General features: G+C 47.3%; 7 non-coding genes across 7 annotated transcripts; 6 read left to right on the top strand and 1 right to left on the bottom strand.

Annotated features, from left to right (window-relative positions):
- Nucleotides 1-233: 233 nt before the first annotated feature.
- Nucleotides 234-324, bottom strand: trnar-ucu (transfer RNA arginine (anticodon UCU)). Its single transcript is given in 2 exon segments — nt 234-269; nt 288-324. It is a non-coding gene; the product is annotated as a tRNA-Arg (tRNA).
- Nucleotides 325-2,383: 2,059 nt separating this feature from the next.
- Nucleotides 2,384-2,474, top strand: trnar-ucu (transfer RNA arginine (anticodon UCU)). The gene is given in 2 exon segments: nt 2,384-2,420; nt 2,439-2,474. It is a non-coding gene; the product is annotated as a tRNA-Arg (tRNA).
- Nucleotides 2,475-6,477: 4,003 nt separating this feature from the next.
- trnar-ucu (transfer RNA arginine (anticodon UCU)) lies at nt 6,478-6,568 on the top strand. The gene is given in 2 exon segments: nt 6,478-6,514; nt 6,533-6,568. It is a non-coding gene; the product is annotated as a tRNA-Arg (tRNA).
- A 1,728-nt stretch (nt 6,569-8,296) lies between these two features.
- On the top strand, nt 8,297-8,387 carry trnar-ucu (transfer RNA arginine (anticodon UCU)). Its single transcript is given in 2 exon segments — nt 8,297-8,333; nt 8,352-8,387. It is a non-coding gene; the product is annotated as a tRNA-Arg (tRNA).
- A 7,179-nt stretch (nt 8,388-15,566) lies between these two features.
- On the top strand, nt 15,567-15,640 carry trnai-aau (transfer RNA isoleucine (anticodon AAU)). Its single transcript has one exon. It is a non-coding gene; the product is annotated as a tRNA-Ile (tRNA).
- Nucleotides 15,641-16,552: 912 nt separating this feature from the next.
- Nucleotides 16,553-16,667, top strand: trnal-caa (transfer RNA leucine (anticodon CAA)). Its single transcript has 2 exons — nt 16,553-16,590; nt 16,622-16,667. It is a non-coding gene; the product is annotated as a tRNA-Leu (tRNA).
- Nucleotides 16,668-17,736: 1,069 nt separating this feature from the next.
- On the top strand, nt 17,737-17,851 carry trnal-caa (transfer RNA leucine (anticodon CAA)). Its single transcript has 2 exons — nt 17,737-17,774; nt 17,806-17,851. It is a non-coding gene; the product is annotated as a tRNA-Leu (tRNA).
- The last annotated feature ends 215 nt before the right edge of the window (nt 17,852-18,066 follow it).

The raw sequence follows: 18,066 nt of genomic DNA on the forward strand, positions 1-18,066 counted from the left end.
CACCTGATCCAGCTGTTCCCGGAGATGCAACTGACACGGAGGGGGACTGGTACAGTGACAGTGGCTAGGAAAAGAAGCAGGGTATGAGGTCTTGATAGTCAAGCAAGGATTTGGGACAAAGTTGGCATTCCAGAAAAGTAAGAAGTGAAGGCGTCAGCGAGGCACTTGACTGCAAGATACCTCTGGCTGTCACAAGGAAGCCCAGCAAGCTGTAAGCTTCATGAAGTGAGCACTGACTCTGGTGGGACTTGAACCCACAACCTTTGAATGACCACTGCCCTTTTCACTAGAAGTCCAACACGCTATCCATTGCGCCACAGAGCCCCACAAGACATTTATCGCCATACTGTTCTGCACGCCTACTGATGACGGGGCATCTCAGCGTGCTTGTACAAGTAGCATTTACAGATGTGTTTTTTTAATCCCTGTCTCGCTGATATTGAGACGAAAGGAAATGAATGGTTCTTCTTTTAGATAATGCGACTCATGTTGACTTGACTATGAGGGGATGTATTTGTCAGGCACACTGTGTGTTTGTCTGTTTATCTGTGGCTGTCTTTGTGTCTGTGGCAGTCTGTCTGTGTGTGTGTGTGTCTGTCTGTGTGTCTATCTGTGGCTGTCTGTGTGTCTGTGGCAGTCTGTGCTTGTGGCTGTCTTGTGTGTGTGTCTGTGGCTGGACCGTTGGGGCTGGTTGGAAACATCATCGACCTGGGTTTCTCTTCATCACAAATACATCTTTCCCTGCCCACATGCCCGAATTGCTTTTCAGCTGGATCACAGCCTCGCCCCAGGTGGGCAAAACCTCCAAAAGTGGTACAAACTCATCCACGTATTGCAGTGTTTCTGGGAAAGCTGGCATAGTGAGTGAGAAAGTCAACCCTGACAGTGTGGCGAGAGACGGGAAGCCACGGAATTTATGCGCTCTGTGATGTCATAGAAGTCAGCTGTGAGAGAGTTCTGAGATGTCATCGCTGAACTGGCAGTGAAGGGACTACCATGGCCATGGACTACTAAGCCGTTGTGTTTTGCACACGTGGCTTTCTATCCCACCTTCGTCGTGGGCATTCCTTGATTGACATTTCTTGACGAGTGACGCCGTGTACGTCCAATGGACAGTTCCAAGATTCACAAGACAGAGCTACTTGTGCATTATTGCCCGCTTAACCTGGCTGCCTCTTGAGTGAGCAAAGCATGGAAAGTGGCTGCAACAGAAATCAAGACGGTGGAATCGGACAGAGTATACACCACGCTCATCGGGAGGGATGGGCCTGCAAGATCTTGCCTAACCCTGCTGGGACAGGCTTGAAAGCATACCCATTGCACTTGCTTGCAAGCTGAAGACTCAAGTCAACATGAGCCGCTTTTACCAAATACAAGAACCCATCATTTCCATCCGTCTCAATATCAGCGAGACAGGGATTTAAAAAACACAGCTGTAAATGCTACTTGTCAAATCACGCTGAGACGACCGGTCATCTGCAGGCATGCAGAAGAGTATCTTCGTCGTACAGTTTTGTGGTTCTGTGCCACAATGGATAGTGTGCTTGACTTCTAGTGACACACACACACACACACACACACACACACAGCAATTAAATATTCAATGTGCAAACAAGTTTAACCTTAAGAAACAGAACTCTCTCAATCAAGAAATCATGAATATACATTATAAATCGATTCAGAATTTGCATAATACCATTGTATATTTACTGCGTTCCCATCTCTGCACTCTCTCATTCATCCAATCTGGCCCAGTCAGCGAGAGAAGCCACGTACATGCTTTGCCTTCCTCTCCCTCTCCCTTCACTGCCAGTTCAGCGATGACATCTCAGATCTCTCTCACAGCTGACTTCTATGACATCACAGAGCGCATAAATTCCGTGGCTTCCCGTCTCTCGCCACACTGTCAGGGTTGACTTTCTCACTCACTATGCCAGATTTCCCAGAAACCCTGCAATACGTGGATGAGTTTGTACCACTTTTGGAGGTTTTGCCCACCTGGGGCGAGGCTGTGATCCAGCTGAAAAGCAATTCGGGCATGTGGGCAGGGAAAGATGTATTTGTGATGAAGAGAAACCCAGGTCGATGATGTTTCCAACCAGCCCCAACGGTCCAGCCACAGACACACACACAGACAGCCACAAGCACAGACTGCCACAGATAAACAGACAAACACACAGTGTGCCTGACAAATACTTCCCCTCACAGTCAAGTCAACATGAGTCTCATTATCTAAAAGAAGAACCATTCATTTCCTTTCGTCTCAATATCAGCGAGACAGGGATTAAAAAAACACATCTGTAAATGCTACTTGTACAAGCACGCTGAGATGCCCTGTCATCAGTAGGCGTGCAGAACAGTATGGTGATAACACTCTTGTGGGGGCTCTGTGGCGCAATGGATAGCGCGTTGGACTTCTAGTGAAAAGGGCAGTGGTCATTCAAAGGTTGTGGGTTCGAGTCCCAACAGAGTCAGTGCTCACTTCATGAAGCTTACAGCTTGCTGGGCTTCCTCGTGACAGCCAGAGGTATCTTGCAGTCAAGTGCCTCGCTGACGCCTTCACTTCTTACTTTTCTGGAATGGCAACTTTGTCCCAAATCCTTGCTTGACTATCAAGACCTCATACCCTGCTTCTTTTCCTAGCCACTGTCACTGTACCAGTCCCCCTCCGTGTCAGTTGCATCTCCGGGAACAGCTGGATCAGCTGGCCTTGTACTTAAGGCCATGGACTACTAAGCCGTTGTGTTTTGCACACGTGGCTTTCTATCCCACCTTCGTTGTGGGCATTCCTTGTTTGACATTTCTTGACGACTCACGCCGTGTACGTCCAATGGACAGTTCCAAGATTCGCAAGACAGAGCTACTTGTGCATTATTGCCCGCTTAACCTGGCTGCCTCTCGAGTGAGCAAAGCATGTAAAGTGGCTGCAACAGAAATCAAGACGGTGGAATCGGACAGAGTATACACCACACTCGTCGGGAGGGATGGGCCTGCAAGATCTTGCCTAACCCTGCTGGCACGGGCTGGAAAGCATACCCATTGCACTTGCTTGCAAGCTGAAGACTCAAGTCAACATGAGCCGCTTGTACCAAATAGAAGAACCCATCATTTCCATCCGTCTCAATATCAGTGAGACAGGGATTTAAAAAACACAGCTGTGAATGCTACTTGTCAAATCACGCTGAGACGCCTGGTCATCTGCAGGCATGCAGAAGAGTATCTTCGTCGTACAGTTTAGTGGTTCTGTGCCACAATGGATAGTGTGCTGGACTTCTAGTGACACACACACACACACACACACACACAGCAATTAAATATTCAATGTGCAAACAAGTTTAACCTTAAGAAACAGAACTCTCTCAATCAAGAAATCATGAATATACATTATAAATCGATTCAGAATTTGCATAATACCATTGTATATTTACTGCGTTCCCATCTCTGCACTCTCTCATTCATCCAATCTTGCCCAGTCAGCGAGAGAAGCCACGTACATGCTTTGCCTTCCTCTCCCTCTCCCTTCACTGCCAGTTCAGCGATGACATCTCAGATCTCTCTCACAGCTGACTTCTATGACATCACAGAGCGCATAAATTCCGTGGCTTCCCGTCTCTCGCCACACTGTCAGGGTTGACTTTCTCACTCACTATGCCAGCTTTCCCAGAAACACACGGGGAGATCGGCGGCCGACAACGCCATGCTGCTCAGGGATGTCGTGGCCTACTCGAACGAGAGAGGGCTTCCCCTGGTCCTAATCAGCTTGGACCAGGAGAAAGCCTTCGACAGAGTGGGCCACGAATACCTGCAGCTCGTCATGGAGAGGATGGGTCTCGCTCTTGGCCTGAGGAAGTGGGTTAAGATCATCTACAGCGGCCTAAGCAGCAGGGTCCTTGTGAACCGCCACCTGACCGAACCATTTCCGGTCAGGTCGGGGGTCCGGCAGGGTTGTCCCCTGTCGGCCCTGCTGTACGTCCTCTGCTTGGAGCCGTTCATGCAGGCGATCCGCCGGGACGTCCGGGTGACAGGTTTCCATCTCCCGGGTTCCGGCGGAGAGCAACTGAAGGCCCTGGCCTATATGGACGATGTGGCCGTGGTTTGCACGGACGCTCCGTCCGTGGCCAGGGTCGAGGAACTGCTGGACGGCTTCTGCAGGGCAACGGGGGCCGCTGTGAACAAGGCCAAGAGCGAGGTCTACCTCTCCAGGGCATGGCCTGTCGGCCGGGGCCCGCCGACTGTGTTCCCTGTGAAGCCGTCTATCAAGGTTCTGGGGATCACGATCTACGGGACCAACACGGGCACCCGGAGCTGGGAGGAGGCCATAGCGAAGGTCCAAAGGAAGATCCACGGCTGGAGCACAAGGACCTTGACGATGGCTGGTAAGGTGCTGGTCGTAAAGGCCATCCTCTTCCCGATACTCCTCTACGTAGGAATGATCTTCCCCCCAGACAAGGTCATCGCAAAATTAGTGACCCGAATTATATTCCGGTTTGTCTGGGGGAGCAAAATGGAGAGGCTGAAAAGAGTGCAGATGGTGAAGGGTACCCTGGATGGAGGCAGGGGGGTCCCGGACGTTGTGCGGCTGATAAAGGCGCAGGGGCTGGCCTATGTGGTCAAGAACATCCAGGCTGCTGGCAAGAAAGTGAGTTTCATGAACCGCTTTTATTTTGCCAGCAGCCTGAGACCATTCGGCCTCTGCGCCATGAATAACACCAGGCCGCACTCGTGGGATCCCCCGCCGTTCTACAGGGCGCTCCGAGCCTTTGCGCTCGAAGTAGGCCTCCATAAAGTCGTGCTGGCCTCCTGGGATTATAAGACCATCTGTAGCCAGATGAGATCTACCCAGGAGACCAGCCGGATAGAAGATTTCCCTCCCGAAACCTGCCGGTTTATCTGGGCTAACGCTACGCACGTTTGCCTCACGAATACGCAGAAAGATGTCTCCTGGATGGCTGTGAGTCGGTGTCTCCCCACCCGAGTGTTCATGCACAGAAGGGGCATAGCTCCTTATGACACCTGCCCCTATAAGGGTTGCCTGGGGAAGGAGACGGAGGCTCACATCTTTAGTGAGTGCCCCTCCGCCCACAGGGTCTGGCTCCTGTTTTCTCCGTTCCTCCACAGGTTTGCCGTTCCTGTGCGGGCGACCGCCCAGCAGATCCTGTACGGTCCGGCCAGGGGAATATCATCATCCACCCTGAGGTGCTGGTGGCGTGTCGTCTGCGCAGTGAAGCAGGCACTGTGGGAGGGACGGAACATCTGTCTGTTCAACAAGCAGGAGCTGGACCCGATCGTCATCGCGCGGAGGGGCATGGTGTTCGTAAGAGACTATGTCAATCTGGAGGTCCATCAGAGGGGCAAGGAGGAAGCCTATAAGAACTGGCACATACAAGATCTGGGGGAGCTCAGGATCCCATGATGGGACCCACCTCCGGGGACGGTCAGTTCCCCCTGCTGGAGCCCGAGTCCAAGATCTTTTAAAGATTTTATGGATGATTGTTTTTAAAAAAGATTTTAAAAATGAATCTTAATTGTTTTTAAAGATTTAGTTGTTTTTAAACCACATTGTTTAGGGTCTTTTGATTTAGTTTTGTTATATTCTTTTGTCAAATACATTGACCGTTTTGGATTTAATTTTAAATGCATTGGACTTTTTTTTGTTTGTTTTTTATTTTTACCTTTTTAATTGTTTCTTTATTTTGTCCAATGCATTTTCAGTTATTTTCAATGTATTTGACCTTTATGTTGGTGAGCAGTTTTTGCTTTTATCACGTTTGTTTTGTTGTTTTGGGCACGTTTATTTTGAAGTTAATTGTTTTGTTCTTTGTTAAAATCACAGATTTTAAAAATTTTAAGTGATTTAAAGATTGATATTTTAATGATTTTAATCATGAGCATTAAAAAATTTGAATTGTTTTTATTTAATGTAAATGTAAAATACTAAACCAAATAAACAGTATTTCCCAGAAACACTGCAATACGTGGATGAGTTTGTACCACTTTTGGAGGTTTTGCCCACCTGGGGCGAGGCTGTGATCCAGCTGAAAAGCAATTCGGGCATGTGGGCAGGGAAAGATGTATTTGTGATGAAGAGAATCCCAGGTCGATGATGTTTCCAACCAGCCCCATCGGTCCAGCCACAGACACACACACAGACAGCCACAAGCACAGACTGCCACAGACACACAGACAGCCACAGATAGACACACAGACAGACACACACACACAGACAGACTGCCACAGACACAAAGACAGCCACAGATAAACAGACAAACACACAGTGTGCCTGACAAATACTTCCCCTCACAGTCAAGTCAACATGAGTCGCATTATCTAAAAGAAGAACCATTCATTTCCTTTCGTCTCAATATCAGCGAGACAGGGATTAAAAAAACACATCTGTAAATGCTACTTGTACAAGCACGCTGAGATGCCCCGTCATCAGTAGGCGTGCAGAACAGTATGGTGATAAATGTCTTGTTGGGCTCTGTGGCGCAATGGATAGCGTGTTGGACTTCTAGTGAAAAGGGCAGTGGTCATTCAAAGGTTGTGGGTTCAAGTCCCACCAGAGTCAGTGCTCACTTCATGAAACTTAGAGCTTGCTGGTCTTCCTCGTGACAGCCAGAGGTATCTTGCAGTCAAGTGCCTTGCTGATGCCTTCACTTCTTACTTTTCTGGAATGCCAACTTTGTCCCAAATCCTTGCTTGACTATCAAGACCTCATACCCTGCTTCTTTTCCTAGCCACTGTCACTGTACCAGTCCCCCTCCGTGTCAGTTGCATCTCCGGGAACAGCTGGATCAGCTGGCCTTGTACTTAAGGCCATGGACTACTAAGCCGTTGTGTTTTGCACACGTGGCTTTCTATCCCACCTTCGTTGTGGGCATTCCTTGTTTGACATTTCATGACGACTCACGCCGTGTACGTCCAATGGACAGTTCCAAGATTCGCAAGACAGAGCTACTTGTGCATTATTGCCCGCTTAACCTGGCTGCCTCTCGAGTGAGCAAAGCATGGAAAGTGGCTGCAACAGAAATCAAGACGGTGGAATCGGACAGAGTATACACCACACTCGTCGGGAGGGATGGGCCTGCAAAATCTTGCCTAACCCTGCTGGCACGGGCTGGAAAGCATACCCATTGCACTTCCTTGCAAGCTGAAGACTCAAGTCAACATGAGCCGCTTGTACCAAATAGAAGAACCCATCATTTCCATCCGTCTCAATATCAGTGAGACAGGGATTTAAAAAACACAGCTGTGAATGCTACTTGTCAAATCACGCTGAGACGCCTTGTCATCTGCAGGCATGCAGAAGAGTATCTTCGTCGTACAGTTTTGTGGTTCTGTGCCACAATGGATAGTGTGCTGGACTTCTAGTGACACACACACACACACACACACACACACACACACACACACACACACACAGCAATTAAATATTCAATGTGCAAACAAGTTTAACCTTAAGAAACAGAACTCTCTCAATCAAGAAATCATGAATATACATTATAAATCGATTCAGAATTTGCATAATACCATTGTATATTTACTGCGTTCCCATCTCTGCACTCTCTCATTCATCCAATCTTGCCCAGTCAGCGAGAGAAGCCACGTACATGCTTTGCCTTCCTCTCCCTCTCCCTTCACTGCCAGTTCAGCGATGACATCTCAGATCTCTCTCACAGCTGACTTCTATGACATCACAGAGCGCATAAATTCCGTGGCTTCCCGTCTCTCGCCACACTGTCAGGGTTGACTTTCTCACTCACTATGCCAGCTTTCCCAGAAACACTGCAATACGTGGATGAGTTTGTACCACTTTTGGAGGTTTTGCCCACCTGGGGCGAGGCTGTGATCCAGCTGAAAAGCAATTCGGGCATGTGGGCAGGGAAAGATGTATTTGTGATGAAGAGAATCCCAGGTCGATGATGTTTCCAACCAGCCCCATCGGTCCAGCAACAGACACACACACAGACAGCCACAAGCACAGACTGCCACAGACACACAGACAGCCACAGATAGACACACAGACAGACACACACACACAGACAGACTGCCACAGACACAAAGACAGCCACAGATAAACAGACAAACACACAGTGTGCCTGACAAATACTTCCCCTCACAGTCAAGTCAACATGAGTCGCATTATCTAAAAGAAGAACCATTCATTTCCTTTCGTCTCAATATCAGCGAGACAGGGATTAAAAAAACACATCTGTAAATGCTACTTGTACAAGCACGCTGAGATGCCCTGTCATCAGTAGGCGTGCAGAACAGTATGGCGATAAATGACTTTTTGGGCTCTGTGGCGCAATGGATAGTGCGTTGGACTTCTAGTGAAAAGGGCAGTGGTCATTCAAAGGTTGTGGGTTCGAGTCCCACCAGAGTCAGTGCTCACTTCATGAAACTTAGAGCTTGCTGGTCTTCCTCGTGACAGCCAGAGGTATCTTGCAGTCAAGTGCCTTGCTGATGCCTTCACTTCTTACTTTTCTGGAATGCCAACTTTGACCCAAATCCTTGCTTGACTATCAAGACCTCATACCCTGCTTCTTTTCCTAGCCACTGTCACTGTACCAGTCCCCCTCCGTGTCAGTTGCATCTCCGGGAACAGCTGGATCAGCTGGCCTTGTACTTAAGGCCATGGACTACTAAGCCGTTGTGTTTTGCACACGTGGCTTTCTATCCCACCTTCGTTGTGGGCATTCCTTGTTTGACATTTCATGACGACTCACGCCGTGTACGTCCAATGGACAGTTCCAAGATTCGCAAGACAGAGCTACTTGTGCATTATTGCCCGCTTAACCTGGCTGCCTCTCGAGTGAGCAAAGCATGGAAAGTGGCTGCAACAGAAATCAAGACGGTGGAATCGGACAGAGTATACACCACACTCGTCGGGAGGGATGGGCCTGCAAGATCTTGCCTAACCCTGCTGGCACGGGCTGGAAAGCATACCCATTGCACTTGCTTGCAAGCTGAAGACTCAAGTCAACATGAGCCGCTTGTACCAAATAGAAGAACCCATCATTTCCATCCGTCTCAATATCAGTGAGACAGGGATTTAAAAAACACAGCTGTGAATGCTACTTGTCAAATCACGCTGAGACGCCTGGTCATCTGCAGGCATGCAGAAGAGTATCTTCGTCGTACAGTTTTGTGGTTCTGTGCCACAATGGATAGTGTGCTGGACTTCTAGTGACACACAGACACACACACACACACACACACACACACACACACAGCAATTAAATATTCAATGTGCAAACAAGTTTAACCTTAAGAAACAGAACTCTCTCAATCAAGAAATCATGAATATACATTATAAATCGATTCAGAATTTGCATAATACCATTGTATATTTACTGCGTTCCCATCTCTGCACTCTCTCATTCATCCAATCTTGCCCAGTCAGCGAGAGAAGCCACGTACATGCTTTGCCTTCCTCTCCCTCTCCCTTCACTGCCAGTTCAGCGATGACATCTCAGATCTCTCTCACAGCTGACTTCTATGACATCACAGAGCGCATAAATTCCGTGGCTTCCCGTCTCTCGCCACACTGTCAGGGTCAACTGAAAAACATATTAATTGAACTTAATTTTTCAAGTTTTCACAACTGTAAACCAAGTCTAATTGACAAAATAGTCATTCTTCCTCAACTTTCATTACTTACAGTGAGGGAAAAAAGTATTTGATCCCCTACTGATTTTGTATGTTTGCCCACTGACAAAGAAATGATCAGTCTATAATTTTAATGTTAGGTGTATTTTAACAGTGAGAGACAGAATAACAACAAAAAAATCCAGAAAAACGCATTTCAAAAAAGTTATAAATTGATTTGCATGTTAATGAGGGAAATAAGTATTTGATCTCCTACGCCATGAAGGACTGAAATCCTGCAGCGCCCGCAAGGTCCCCCTTCTCAAGAAAGCACATGTACAGGCCCGTCTTAAGTTTGCCAATGAACATCTGAATGATTCAGAGGAGAACTGGGTGAAAGTGTTGTGGTCAGATGAGACCAAAATCGAGCTCTTTGGCATCAACTCAACTCGCCGTGTTTGGAGGAGGAGGAATGCTGCCTATGACCCCAAGAACACCATCCCCACCATCAAACATGGAGGTGGAAACATTATGCTTTGGGGGTGTTTTTCTGCTAAGGGGACAGGACAACTGCACCGCATCAAAGGGACGATGGACGGGGCCATGTACCGTCAAATCTTGGGTGAGAACCTCCTTCCCTCAGCCAGGGCATTGAAAATGGGTCGTGGATGGGTATTCCAGCATGACAATGACCCAAAACACACAGGAGTGGCTCAAAAAGAAGCACATTAAGGTCCAGGAGTGGCCTAGCCAGTTCTCCAGATCTTAATCCCATAGAAAATCTGTGGAGGGAGCTGAAGGTTCGAGTTACCAAACGTCAGCCTCGAACCCTTAATGACTTGGAGAGGATCTGCAAAGAGGAGTGGGACAAAATCCCTCCTGAGATGTGTGCAAACCTGGTGGCCAACTACAAGAAACGTCTGACCTCTGTGATTGCCAAAAAGGGTTTTGCCACCAAGTACTAAGTCGAAGGGGTCAAATACTTATTTCCCTCATTAACATGCAAATCAATTTATAACTTTTGAAATGCATTTTTCTGGATTTTCTTGTTGTTATTCTGTCTCTCACTGCTAAAATACACCTACCATTAAAACTATAGACTGATCATTTAATTGTCAGTGGGCAAACGTACAAAATCAGCAGGGGATCAAATACTTTTTTCCCCCACTGTACTTATTAATTTCATTATTTGCAATCCACAAAGTCCATCTATAATCATTCAAACGCGGGCTACTTCATCTTTTCTTGCATGATCAGCAACTTTATCCCATGCTAATTAATACAAAAAATGTCTCAACTCCGGTAAAGTAGTATGTCATCATGACGTGATGGTTTTGGCACATGCGCATTAAACAAAACGTTCATAGAACATATGTTTTGTGGTTACCTGAACACGTTATTTAAAGTTTTACAATTCTGTTCAAGTTGAGGTTGTTGTAACTCATCTTATTGTGTGGTGAGACACTGCAATTTCACAGAACATGATTTTACTTGTCCAATTTCCAAAACGAGCTCTCTTCAATCTCCGTTTCAAATCCATGTTGATTTGCGGGTAATCACTGTATCCACTCAATCTTACTACAGTTGTAAGAAAACACCTGTAATGCTGTACAATGCATGTGTTTTTCAAGCACATGAAAGATTGTAGACAGGTAGAGATCGCCACTTGAGTGCCAGACTGACTCTATTGTAAAGGGAAGGCAGGATTATGTGTTATATTTGATTTATTATGTATTTAAATGACCAGTCAAAATAACCCGATTTTGGCTATTCTAGGTAAATGTGTTTATAACTTATTTATTTTCGTGTTTATGCAGCTAAAACGCTGTAGGCATGTTTAATACATATAGTTAGGAATAGTCACGAATGGGTATATGCGCAGTGTATTTTGGAACACAGTATAATTCAAATTTGAATAACCAAAACGGTCAAATTGACCGGCTCTGCGCTTGTAGTGTTAAATGTGGGTGTCATATCGTGGGCCGCACTTCCATGTGTGACGGGCCGCAGGTCGAGAACCACTGCCCTATTCAGAACAGGTTGGTCAGATAGGACCAGAACCAGTGCAGACCCAAAGAACAGAGGACGAGCGTTAGGCAGACAAACCCCAGGGCCCCAGGGCCACAGGTTAGTGCTTTCCTGGAGGTCTTTAGCTCCCCTGTATAATGGACCATTCCAGAGAGATTCCCCTTTGCAGTCAATATCATCAGCTCAGCAGTTTGCCAATACAGATCCCTGGGGAGGTGGGGGCTCAAATCCAGGACCAGGGTTAGCCACCCCTAGCATAAAGCAAAACATTACATGTGTTTAAATGGTTGAAGTCAATACAATGATTAATGAATTGATGTATTTATTGAGGTGGCTGTGACAGAGCAGCTATAGAGACTATTGCACTCCTTCACAGCAGCATCTCTGTTGCTTATATTAAGTTATACTAAGGTATGCTGAGCTGACGATATTGAGGTTTTTACTAAAGAAAAAACAGATAACATGCCACAGGTTAACAACCAGTCCAGTCAAACCCTAAGAGAGATCAGGATAAATGAGGAGGAGGTAGTAAAGGGACTAGCAGAATTAAAAACAAACAAATCACCTGGGCCAGATGGTATATTTCCAACAGTACGTAAAGAAATTATGGAAATGATTGTATTAATTATTTCTAAATAGCACTGGTTTCACTGTTTGTGAATGTTTTGATGGTTTTTTTATTTGTCAAATGCATTGACCGTTATTGTTCTTTTAAATGCATCAGATTGTTTTGATAGTTTTTTTTTGTTTGTTGTTTTTTACATTTCAGTTATTTTGACAATTTTTTCACCATTGCATAAATTAAATAGTCTAAAATGTGCTTTTTATTATTTTGTCTTGCTTTTCAAAGACAAAATCAATTACAAAACTACAATTAAAAAATATATATTTAAGACTGAACATTAAACACTGTGCCAACAAAGCACAATAAATAAAATAAAATAAAATAGATACATTTATATCTGGCCATCTTTGAGCCCCCCTTCTTGAATAGCCTACTGTGAAAGCCGGACACAAATAACGGGGAGAGAGAGAGGGAGAGTCTCCGGTTTCGGTTGTGTCCGGGCTTTATTGAGTTCAGGTATGTCAAAAAAGGGCGGAGATACAAAACAAAAACAAAATCAAAAGCAAAAGCAAAAGCAAAAAGTGTCCACAATCGGGGTGCTCCGGGCAGACAGGGGTAATAGACTCAGTCCACCTTCTTGTCGGTTAGCTGCTTCCGTCGGGGAGGGAGAGGGATTAAATAAACAGGGCACAGCCCACTTTATAGCGAGACACTCCTTTTCAATGGTGCTATATTTACGCTCCTGGGCGATAATTGTTTACTTAGATAGAGGACGGGGTGTTCCTGACCCCCAACACTCTGGGACAGGACCGCGCCCACTCCAACTTCTGAGGCGTCGGTCTGTAGAATGAAAGGGAGAGAGAAGTCAAGGCATTTAAAAAAAGGGTGTTGGCAGAGGTGGTCCTTAATCGCCTGGAAAGCCACCTGGCACTGCTCCGTCCACTGGACCGTATCTGGAGCACCTTTTCGCGTCACTTCGGTCAGGGGGTAAGCCAGGGTGGCAAAGTCCGGCAGAAACTGGCGATAATACCCGGAAAACCCCCAAAACTGCCGAACTTCCTTTTTGGACTTAGGAGGCGGACAGGAGGCAATAGCGGACACTTTGTCAACGACTGGCCGTACCTGCCCCCCTCCTAAGAGGTACCCCAGATACTTGGTCTCCCTCCTCCCAACTGTTCACTTGCCCGGGTTTTCCGTGAGCAGCGCCCAGCCGATCCAGCAACTCATCCACACGGGGCATCGGATAGGCATCAAACCTAGACACTGCATTGAGCTCCCTATAATCAACGCAGAATCTAGTGCTGCCGTCAGGCTTTGGCACCAAGACTATAGGGCTACACCATTCCGATTGTGACTTTTCAATGACTCCCAGCTCCAACATCTTCTGCACCTCTTCATTGACAGCCTACTTTTTGTAATAAGGGGTGCGATAGGGTTTGACACGCACGCAGGTGTCCAGTGCCGTGTGGATGTGGTGTTCAATGAGAGGTGTGAGCCCGGGTCGGTGAGAAAAGACATGCTGGAAGTGGCACAATAAAGAGCGAACCTGCTGTTTCTGGGCGTTTGTTAAATGGGCGTTTGTTAAATTGAGTTCAGTGCGAACCTCAGAAACAGCGGCTTCAGACTCTTTGTTGTGGGGGGAACTAGAAGCACCCAATGCTTCCTCCTCTCGCCACTTCTTCAGCATGTTCAGATGATAGATCTGCTTTTCCCTCCGACGATCCGGGCGACACACCTCATAATCAACATCCCCTAAGCGGCGTGTGACCACAAAGGGTTCCTACCACTTAGCCAGCAGTTTAGATGTTGAATTTGGGAATAACACCAGTACCTTGTCCTTGGGTGAATGATCGTAACCGGGCTCTCCTGTTGTACATGCGCTGTTGTCGCTCCTGGGCCTGTAAGAGATGCGACTGTGCAAGTTTCCCCAGTGCCGATAGCCGATCTCTCAGGTGCAGGATGTGCTGTACCATAGAGGTCTGGGAGGGGGCGGTCGCCTCCCAGTCCTCCTTTATTAAGTCGAGGATGCCCCTCAGCCGCCTCCCGTACAGCAGCTCGAAGGGAGAGAAGCCGGTGGACATCTGGGGCACCTCGCGTACAGCGAACAGCAGGGGTGGCAATAACTTGTCCCAGTCCCGAGCGTCTGTGCTCACAAACTTACAGATCATGTTCTTTAGGGTTTTATTAAAGCGCTCCACTAGGGCGTCTAAATGGGGATGATAGATTGAGGTCCTGATGGACTTTATCCCCAGCAGCCTACAGAGGTCTCGCATCACGCTTGACATGAATGGAGAGCCCTGATCTGTCAGGATTTCCTTTGGGATCCCCACCCGAGTGAAGACCTTAAACAGCTCCTCGGCGATCCTAGTCGCTGACATTGTCCGTAGATGAATTGCCTCCAGGTACCGAGTGGCATAGTCTACTATGACCAGCACAAATTGATACCCCGGGGAGCTTTTCTCCAACGGACCGATCAAATCCATCCCAATGCGCTCAAATGTTATCTCCATGAGAGGCAGCGGTACCAGCGGAGCCCGCGGTACTGCACTGGCATTGGTCTTCTGGCACTCTGGACAGGCAGCACACCATCTTTCTACCACCTTTTTGATGCCTGGCCAGAAGAATCGGTCCATTATCCGGCTTAAGGTCTTGTCACGACCCAGGTGACCTGCCCCAGCCAAATCAGATGAGAGCCTATGATCCTTAATATTAGATAGATAGTTTTCACTAGCGAGCACCCGGCCGGGCGATGTCCAGGCTGCCCGCAACGCCGGCACATCACCGTGGTTTTTCCAGGGGACCGCACACTGCCGGGAGAGAGAGAAAAAGAAGGAGCTAAGGAGACAGATTTGTTTTTGGGACGGGTAAGGCAAGAAGGGGAAGTGGGTTGGGGAGAAACATGTTTAGGTGTGGTGTTTGGCAACGTGCTGGTATCCAGGACAGTCAGGGTCTTGGGAACGGAAGGGAGGGTGCCTGCCATCGGGCATCAGAAGGTGGCATCGTCCCAGGCAATGATGGTTCTGTGCCAGCCTGGAGCCCTCCTCCAGGTCTTCGGGTTGGACGTGAGGACGTGGGAGATGGCAGATGAACTGCTCCAAGGCCACCAGGTCGGCAACTTCCGTGGCGGAGTGCTCCTCCGGCTTGAGTCAGCGGTGGCAGGCGCCGGAAGCCAGGTTCAAACCGGAGGCTTCTGAGCTTTCAGCGCTGGCCGTCTGACGGATGGATGGAGGCATGTGTTCAAATCCCACTTCTAAAACACTGATTTATAACATCACCAATGCTAGGAATTACAAAAGTGTTCTTTTCACACTTGTGTGTAATGCATTTTGCAGCCATATTACATAAACATGAGCAAATGCCTGGCAGATAGATTGCTTTTGCTGGCCGGTTAGCTCAGTTGGTTACAGCGTGGTGCTAATAACGCCAAGATCTTGGGTTCGATCCCCACATCAGCCAATGCCAATCCAAGGTGCTCGTTCGTCCAGTAAGAGTCATGTTTTTTGCAAGTTATAGATGAAACTCCCTGAAGGCAAGCGTAGTAGTGCACTTAAGCAGTGGTAGGATCCACAAGACTTCATCAAGCCGTGTCAAAGTCGCCCATCTACATGCACACGGGAAAATGTCCTTTCTCTGCTTTGCTTTTCTCAGAACACTTCATTTGCATTCTGTCCTCTGATTGTTTCAACTCGTGGGCTCCTGCCAAATCCTAATTACACAGACTTGGAGAGGGAAGCAAAGCCAATGGCTTCAAGAATCAACGCAAGTTTCATGAATGGCACATCTAAGCCATGTTGCCAACCAGACATTTAGCTGTTGGTCACCTCGACTCGGTTTCATAAGTGTTGAAAGTCACGGAATCCAGCAATTCTGGCATATCGATCTTTACAGTTAGGAAGCCTAAGCGGTTGTGAATCACTGTCTCCATTTTTGGTGCAAATGAAAGTGACAGCAGGTGCACCGGAGAGAGGCAACAGCAAGACAACCCCAAAAAGGGAATGGTTTTGCAGGTGGTGGCCACAGACGATTGCTCTCTCCTTATCCTTCCCGACTGATTCTTCTCTCGTTTTGCCTTTTGCTAGTGTCCTTGTCACTACTGGTAATATGAGGCGCTCCCTGCAGTCCATTCAGGTTGCACAGGTAGTCCAGCTCCTCCAGTATGGCACATCCATACGTGGCGCTTGAAGAAAGTTTTCTGTGTCTCACAGTACAGTCTCAAAAGCATGAAGGTGGGAGAGTTACGAATTTTGCAATGTACGGTGAAGATTTTGAGGTTTCCTAGACTTCGATCAGGGAGATCCGATGTGTGATTTAAGTGTCCCCGCAGTTTTCTTGAGCACTATATAATCTCCCGGTGGACGTGTACATCCTGTCAGAATGGCCGAGTGGTCTAAGGCGCCAGACTCAAGGTGTTGTTCCCTCGAAGAGTGTAGAAGGGTCTTCTGGTCTCCTGATGGAGGCGTGGGTTCAAATCCCACTTCTGACAGATTGATTTATAGCATCACCAATGCTAGGAATTACAAAAGTGTTCTTTTCACACTTGTGTGTAATGCATTTTGCAGCCATTTTACATAAACATGAGCAAATGCCTGGGAGAGCTTGCTATTGCTGTCTGGTTAGCTCAGTTGGTTAGAGCATGGCGTTAATAACTACGAAGTCTTGGGTTTGATCCTCACATCAACCAAGGCCAATCCAAGGTGCTCGTCTGCCTAGTTCAAGTCCTATTTTTTGAAAGTTATAGACGACACTCCCTGAAGGCAAGCGTAGTAGTGCACTTAAGCAGTGGTAGGATCCACAAGACTTCATCAAGCCGTGTCAAAGTCGGCCATCTACATGCACACGGGAAAATGTCCTTTCTCTGCTTTGCTTTTCTCAGAACACTTCATTTGCATTCAGTCATATCAATCTTTACACTTAGGAAGCCTAAGCGGTTGTGAATCACTGTCTCCATTTTTGGTGCAAATGAAAGTGACAGCAGGTGCACCGGAGAGAGGCAACAGCAAGACAACCCCAAAAAGGGAATGGTTTTGCAGGTGGTGGCCACAGACGATTGCTCTCTCCTTATCCTTCCCAACTGATTCTTCTCTAGTTTTACCTTTTGCTAGTGTCCTTGTCACTACTGGTATTATGAGGCGCTCCCTACAGCCCATTCAGGTTGCACAGGAAGTCCAGCTCCTCCAGTATGGCACATCCATACGTGCCGTCTGACGATTGCTCTCTCCTTATCCTTCCTGACTGATTCTTCTCTCGTTTTGCCTTTTGCTAGTGTCCTTGTCACTACTGGTAATATGAGGCGCTCCCTGCAGCCCATTCAGGTTGCACAGGTAGTCCAGCTCCTCCAGTATGGCACATCCATACGTGGCGCTTGAAGAAAGTTTGCTGTGTCTCCCAGTACAGTCTCAAAAGCATGAAGGTGGGAGAGTTACGAATTTTGCAATGTACGGTGAAGATTTTGAGGTTTCCTAGACTTCGATCACGGAGATCCGATGTGTGATTTAAGTGTCCCCGCAGTTTTCTTGAGCACTATTTAATCTCCCGGTGGACATGTACACCCTGTCAGAATGGCCGAGCGGTCTAAGGCGCCAGACTCAAGGTGCTCTTCCCTTGAAGAGTGTAGAAGGGTTTTCTGGTCTCCTGATGGAGGCGTGGGTTCAAATCCCACTTCTGACAGATTGGTTTATAGCATCACCAATGCTAGGAATTGCAAAAGTGTTCTTTTCACACTTGTGTGTAATGCATTTTGCAGCCATTTTACATAAACATGAGCAAATGCCTGGCAGAGAGATTGTTTTTGCTGGCTGGTTAGCTCAGTTGGTTAGAGCATGGCGTTAATAACTACAAGGTCTTGGGTTCGATCCTCACATTGACCAAGGCCAATCCAAGGT

This window comes from Amia ocellicauda, unplaced genomic scaffold (assembly GCF_036373705.1).
Source record: "Amia ocellicauda isolate fAmiCal2 unplaced genomic scaffold, fAmiCal2.hap1 HAP1_SCAFFOLD_90, whole genome shotgun sequence".
In the NCBI taxonomy this organism is placed as follows: domain Eukaryota; kingdom Metazoa; phylum Chordata; class Actinopteri; order Amiiformes; family Amiidae; genus Amia; species Amia ocellicauda.